A 7,385-nucleotide genomic window follows, 5' to 3' on the forward strand; every position below is an offset into this window, starting at 1 on the left:
AACAAGACATATGTAATGTAAACTATGGTTTCGAATCAAATGTATGGATGAACATCTTTTATGTTTCAAATATGTTGTTTACTCGATTGATTGTAACGATTGCCGCTCTCGTCACACCTCGCCATACGCTTCCGCATAAACCGAAAATCGGGGTGTGACAAATCAAGGATTGATTGACATTTTTTATTGGGAAATCCTTATCTGAATATATTTTATCAGATCTAATCAACGTGTAAAGCAAGTTCATGCGTTCACAACTCACAGATGAAGACTCAACAAACTTGGCTGTTGTTGGTGCATTTATGTCTATCGCCTCCGTTAAAACAGGTCGTAGCGCAAACAGCTTAATACTAGCCTTATATTGTAATATCTAGATAAGAAAGGCAAGGTGGAAATATTGTAATTAATGAGTTTTCTCTTTAAAAGCCTTGGCCTATAAATAGATGTGTTAGGGTTAGGATTCAAAACTTTTGGAGACTTTTGCATATTTGATAGTTGGAGAGCTTTGGAGCTAGAGAGAGAGAGTCTAGTGAGAGAAAGTGCAAGAGGTGATTCACGGTTCTTTTTACGTTTCAGATCTATCAATAGAATCACGATTATAGTACGTTCTGTGTTCGGTCCACGCACGTGTACGGATTCCACACGTCACACGTGTCGATACGCAATCGTTTTGGAGTCGAAAACCGATCCTACAAGTGGTATCAGAGCAGGAGCTCGATTGCACGGATCAAACACACAATTTCGCTCGAGAAAACATCAGATTCAGATAAAAAATCGCATCCGATTCGCTCAATTTCTTTATCTTTTCATCTCTTCGCGTTTTTATCTGAAAATCGCCAAATTAAACGACTTTTTACGGTTAAAATCGGCTAATTTTTGAATATGTTGTGCGAAAACATCTGATCTACAAGCCTACAAATTTTCAGATCTTAATTCAAAGCCGTTTGGGAGAGATCTAAAATTTTTTGTTCGAAAATATTGATAAAGTGTTAACTGTTGATGTTGGTTGTCACTTGAATGTCACCCGATCGAACTATAGTTCGATCGAACAGTAGCTCGAACTATTGACTTGTTACAATTCATTAAGATGTTGACTGCTATCCGATCGAACTACAGGTCGATCGAATAGTAGCTCGAACTATTGACTTGTTACAATTCATTAAGATGTTGATCTGTTGACTGCTATCCGATCGAACTACAGGTCGCTCAAACAGTAGTTCGTTCCATTGTCTCACACCTTTCATTGCATTGCATTTCAGAGCCATTCCTACGTTTTCGAAGGCCCTAATCGAACTACGAAGTGGTGACCCTTTTGCAAAATTATCATTTTCAACATATTTAGTAACAAAACCCTCCTCCTTTATCCGGGCTTGGGACCGACAATTATAAACTAAAAAGTTTATAATTGGCATAGTTAAAATTTTGTTTTTAAGTCATATGTTTTCTATAATTATAGTATATGTTTAAATAAAATCTACTTTTCTAGCTTTAACCGAGGCAAATTGTTTGATGAAATTATCGTAATCAAGTTCTTCTAAAAAATCTTTTTCGATTGACATAATAGCTAGACCGTTTAATCTTTCTTGTGACATTGTAGATCTTAAGTAATTTTTTATTAGTTTTAATTTGGAAAAGCTACGTTCTAAGGTAGCAACGGTTACAGGAATGGCTAACACAATTCTATGGCGATATATGCATTTGGAAAAGAATTAAAGTTTTTAATATAACTTAATATATTAGTAAGTGTGTCAGATTCTAAATGTATAATGTCTCTTAGCATTTTTAGTTCTTCAAATAAATCTAAACCATCAATATTAATATGATTATCATAGTTACAAAACTTTTTCAGATAAATGCATTTCTCTTTTAAAATTTTTTGATCTATAGATTTTAACTTTTTTATGCTAAACGAAAAACCAAAAATTTGTTCGAACTCTTTAAACTGAGCAAATCTACTTTCGAGTGAAACACTAGCTTGATCTACTATGTATAAAAAGTAATCCGTTCTAAAACAATCAACAGGAGTTTTCAAAGTCTCATTATCAACATTTTCATGAAATCTTCTATTTCTACGAATAACACGTTTTTCACGAAAACTAGGTTCAATGCCCATCTTCAAATCTTCTATTTGATCGATGACTTAGTGACTCACAAAACACAATCGATTGGAATTTGTAAACGTATTAGGCGAAGATATCAAAACACAATCAATACCTGTAATAAATCGATGATTTAGGCGACGATTCAGGCCTCATTATGTTCTTCTCTGATCTCTCGTAGTGGTAGTCTCGTTCTCTCTACGACGTGAATTGAAATGTGTGGGAGACCGAGTTGAGTACAGCGCTTTTCAGTTTCTGTTTGGGTTTGGGCCTTTTATTTTAATGGATTCACACCTTTATTTTAGTGGGCTTCTTATTTCTTGTTTAGTATAACATAAAAAATGGGCCTAGTATATAAAGAACCATCCAAAAATTTGGGGGCCTTTCATTTTGGGTGGCCCTAGGCCTGTGCCTAGGGTTGGAAGCCCATTGGGCCGACTCTGTTGCATTTAAAAAAAAATTATTGACTTGTTGACCCACCCGATCGGGCAACAATACGTGTCAAAGCAACCCACTCGATCGGGCCACTTTGTCAATCTTATTAACTAGTTCTATACCCGTCCGGTAGACGGGATTTTATTTTGATATCATAATGAGAAAAGTTTTTTTTTTTTTTTATTCTAAACATATTTAGATCAAGTGATCATGATGAAAAAAAGTTAAAAGTATGTAAATACCCTTAAAATTATATTAATTGTTTTGGGATGAAAACGAAAATCGTTTGTCTAAATAACAAAGAAAACGTAAGTGTTTTATACTCATAAATAAATAAAGTTTTGGTATTCCGATCACAAAAGTATGAAGAAAAAAAAACTTGCCAAAGCTTGTTTCTAACACTTTTAATAGTTCATTGCGTGTTTATAAATATATACAAAATACATCTTTAGTTATTAAAATGATTTGAAATATAAAAAATACATTTTTAGTTATTACAACTACTCGGATATGATTTGAAAGACTGCTATCCAAATTCATGTAAATATATTAAAGCCGTATAAAAAGAAGAATTTATTCTACCATTAAAGTCACAGAATATGCAAATTTCTCAGTGGAAGCTATGAAGGAGGGCAGCCCTATAATTTTGCGAAATGCAAAAATCGACATGTACAAAGGGTTAATGAGACTTGCGGACTTGCGGTTGACAAATGGGGTCGTGTTGAAGTAACAGAACCAGCTGATTTTTCTATTAAGGAAGACAACAATTTGTCACTTATCGAGTTTGAACTCATGACAGTTGAAGAGACAAAGCAAAAAGAAAAAACAATACAACAGAAAGGCCCCAATACTAACTGACAACAAAGCCTAGCCAAAATCGAGCCCACTGAAGCTGCCCAGTTAGTCGACCTGATACTTCTGATTTTAAGCATTTTAGTCGCCCACCAGGACTCTTTTATCTCATCCATCACTGCAGAGGTCATTTTATAATTCCGGTTGAACACCCTCTCATTGCAGCTGTTCTAAATCCTCCATCGGATTAAAGATTGCGTGTATGACCCACCTTCGTTCCCTGCCATATCCAGACTCAAACGACTATACTTAACCATCATGTCGACCAAAGTAAATGCATCTGGGACCTGGATCTTCACCCACACGCATACCGTCCACGGTTGGTACACCAAAAGCCATTCCAGTCAATTTGCCATTGAGCGGTAGTGAGGCATTCTAAGGGTGAGATCGAATACAAAATAACATTAAAACTGAGTCACACTTGTTAGCGGGTCAGTCACACTAAAACTCATGAATATTAGATATGGTGGTTACCTTAATAGCCAGGCGAGACACTATCGAAAGACATACTCTACTGCTGATGCATTCTACATATGCTCCAATTGTGTACAAGTGTACAAGTTATTAGTAGAAAAGAGGCATTTGGAAAACATAAAAAAATAAAACAAAGAGAATTTAGACAGTTGCTCCATTTGAACATATCTAACATTTCATCAAACACCTAGAACACATCACATCAAATACAAAAATTATTAAAATAAACATATAATTTCAAATTTTTGTATCTTAAATCAGAAGTTAACAAATAAATTTATCAAAGATCCTTACAGATAGATAATTTCACCTCAGTGTTGGATGGATAACAACCAGCGGCTCACTTGAATGGATAACAATTGGATTGGATTAGCTTTGTGTTGATTGTAAATTAAGGTTCGCTGTTTGCAGCTTTGACAATCCGTGCCTGGATATATATTATAACAAAAAGTTAACCTTTAGCTTCATCTTTATCAGGAGTCAAAAAAGCATAAGGAGTTTGTGCATCGCCCATACATCACAAAGCATCAAGTTTATTTGGATCAATTGACCATTCTTCATCCAGTTTTGATATAGCATCTACATTTTAGAAATTAAGTTACCTTTTAATCAATGTCTTTGATTCCTCAACACTCTAAAAGGTCGACAATACGAGTAAAGTCCCTACCCGTCTCGTTAGATTCTGTGCGAACCAAGTAACATGGACATATTAAAAAATTAAAAAACGGTCAGTGAAGTGAAGTCTGACGGTAATAAACAATTTTTCATGGAAGAAATTGTTTATGAAACTAATGGCAGAAACAATAGAATCATTTGGAGAAGATAAACATGATACCTGATGAACATCGCCGCCACAACAAACTGCATCGCCACCCATTGCCACCGTGTCGTTGCCGAGGGTTAGTTTTTCTGTGTTTGTAGCTACTGAGACAGATCTAAACCAGATAGCAAACAACCGACTCAACATGTCCTCAACTTCTCCTATTTTTGATGGAAAATCAACCAAAGAATTAGCATCTCGCGCACGCGCCGATGTTTCCAGTTTCGACTTTCGTGCATCATCTCTGCAGTCCATGGCAATCCTTGCTCAATCATAATGACACAAAACTATTTAGATATAGTACCCTTTATTCCAATTGCAAATTAAAACATGCAGAACAAAAAAAGATCAAATCTTGGTGAAAATTTAGTAATGGACCTGTACTTGTTTATGTATCTTTGAAGAATCTCAAAAGCCCACTTGGATTGTAAATCTTCTAACTGGTTCAACATGGCGACTTAAAAAAATTTCATATGAAACAAATATACAAAATTTAAACTCATAAAAAAACGAACCTAGATAAGAGCTTTTGGACAACGTGTATGAAGGGCTTCCATCAATTCGTCCACTATGGAGATGTATTCTTCTCCTTCCAACCTTCGTTCTTTTAGTCCGAAATCTGTTAAAGTAAATAACATTAAACGATATTGTGGTGTAGCCTATATATCATTTTCATTTTCTCTTTTAGACTTCTGATGTAACAGAGATAACTTTCTCAGCCAAAAAAGTTTATGTGGTTCAGTAGAAACAAACACAGATTATAAGCGAAATTAATGGTTAAAAGATGAGTGAGTACTTGTAGATTGATGAATAGTGGTTTATCTTTATAAGATGAACAGAACCTGAGGGCATAAAAACACATATTATAAGCGAGATGGAAGTTCTTAGACATAAGTATTAACAACACAACACCCAACAATGAAGAATTCATAGATACCCAGTGAAAAAAACAAAAAAATAGTAGAATAAACATATAAATCGTTAATTTCCAAGAACAATAGAACAGTTTGGTTGCTATACAACTCAAATTATCAAATGGCGGATGTGCGCGTTAATTAACATATACCTTTAAACCAAAAGTGCTCATGTTAATGTAAAGCATAAAACTGATTAAAGATGCAATAAAAATATTAGATACAAATAATCAAATGTTAGTGGTATTAAGAAACAACACTTTAATCAATAGTGAAAAAGAATCACAAAATTTAAATAGAATTATACCTTAATGGCTTAATGTTCCAAATTGAATACAAATGACTTGATACGTGAAGTGAAGTTCTTCGCCTATTTTCTCTAATTCACGAGAACAGTAAGTGTTTTGCAGAATATAAAGCTTTTCCCGCTTCATAAAAACTTAAACCCAGAAAGTCATCACCCGTTACGCTTCAATTTCGCCCTTCAATTACAGCATCCAAAGGATTTTTACACGAATCTGTGCTCAATAGACCCGGGAGGGATGAGGGGCAACCGAAAAACCAAAGTCGGCAGTGATGAAAAGGGCATCGAACATACCACCAGTTCGTCGTATAACTACCAGCCTAGAACAACACAACCCTGTTTGAATCTCCTCGTTTTACTGTAGATTTTGATGAAAAAACTCTAAAAACTTTCGATGTTGTTCATACCGATCTGCAAATAACCAAAAGAAAACCTAGTTAACTCCTATTTCAAAGAATTCCGGAAGAAAACAATCGTTATTAAAAGAGGATTCGAATATATAGCGGATGGTTAATTGGGGATAATGATAACCGTATGAAACTCCGGCATCGCTTTATACTCATCCTTCTATTTTTCTTCAGAAGCATAGAAATTACCGATTTAAACTAGTGAATCGTATTTATGTTGGAGTCTGGGAGAAGAGAGGAAGAAGAACGCAAGAAAAGGTTTCATACCTAGTTTTATACCCACTCTTTTAACAACTGCATTCTTGTACAAAACCAAAAATCGTCTTCAACTGCAGCTAAATTACGGGAAGTGGACAACATGGGAGCGTCGTCTAAAACCAACGCGATCTGAATCCCCAGAAGATAGGAAACCTAACTGCTGCAAACTGCCTTCTTTGGTCAAAAGTTAACCAAAAAAAACCTCTCCTTCTAGAAGGTTTTACCTAATTATAACGGCTAGGATTTAATCTCATATTCATCCAATGGCTCATATTGCATAATGTTCCCATTAACTTTAATAGGAACATAAGAATATATAATTTTGTTAGTCAACATTGTCAGCTTTCTCACATGATCATTAATTGAATAATATCATCTCGTCCCATGTGATCAAAAGATGTTATCATAATATCACGTGAATCTTTAATTACTTTTTGTCAATTCATTAATTGTTTACATATGTTCTGATTTTTTTTTCTTTTTTTGAAAGGTGAGAGTCTACTATTAGGTTGTGAGAGCAGCTCCCACACCCCCCGAGCCAGGGGGCCCTAGCCAAGTCTGCCCAGACTACGTTGTCTTAACCGGGTCCGCGCTGGTTATCAGACTTGGTTCCGGCTTTCCCCCGGAAACCGTTCTGCCTCCACACGAGAAGCCTCGCTAGAAATTCAAAATATTGACAACACATTTATAATTGAGATCCACGAGATGTTGTCGGCCACAATGATATCATGTTGCATGTGATATTGTTTTGAAAGATAAAAGTTCATTGTTAAAAGAAACCGCCACCCGTTCGATCAAGAATTTTGTCGTTTAGTAACATTC

General features: G+C 35.2%; 1 long non-coding RNA gene across 20 annotated transcripts; it reads right to left on the reverse strand.

The window, feature by feature from the left end:
• Nucleotides 1-3,237: 3,237 nt before the first annotated feature.
• On the reverse strand, nucleotides 3,238-6,757 carry LOC110922288. 20 transcript variants are annotated; one of them, XR_004886436.1, is made up of 10 exons: nucleotides 6,573-6,757; nucleotides 5,902-6,309; nucleotides 5,477-5,522; nucleotides 5,196-5,299; nucleotides 5,065-5,120; nucleotides 4,696-4,942; nucleotides 4,463-4,542; nucleotides 4,171-4,287; nucleotides 3,861-4,047; nucleotides 3,238-3,761 (listed from the first exon to the last, which is right to left on the reverse strand). It is a non-coding gene; the product is annotated as an uncharacterized LOC110922288 (long non-coding RNA). The 20 variants fall into 20 exon arrangements; XR_002583041.2 differs by having other exon boundaries at nucleotides 4,155-4,287; XR_004886440.1 differs by having other exon boundaries at nucleotides 3,861-4,287; nucleotides 4,696-4,924; nucleotides 5,065-5,116.
• Nucleotides 6,758-7,385: the final 628 nt, after the last annotated feature.

Source organism: Helianthus annuus, chromosome 17 (assembly GCF_002127325.2).
Source record: "Helianthus annuus cultivar XRQ/B chromosome 17, HanXRQr2.0-SUNRISE, whole genome shotgun sequence".
Lineage (NCBI taxonomy): Eukaryota > Viridiplantae > Streptophyta > Magnoliopsida > Asterales > Asteraceae > Helianthus > Helianthus annuus.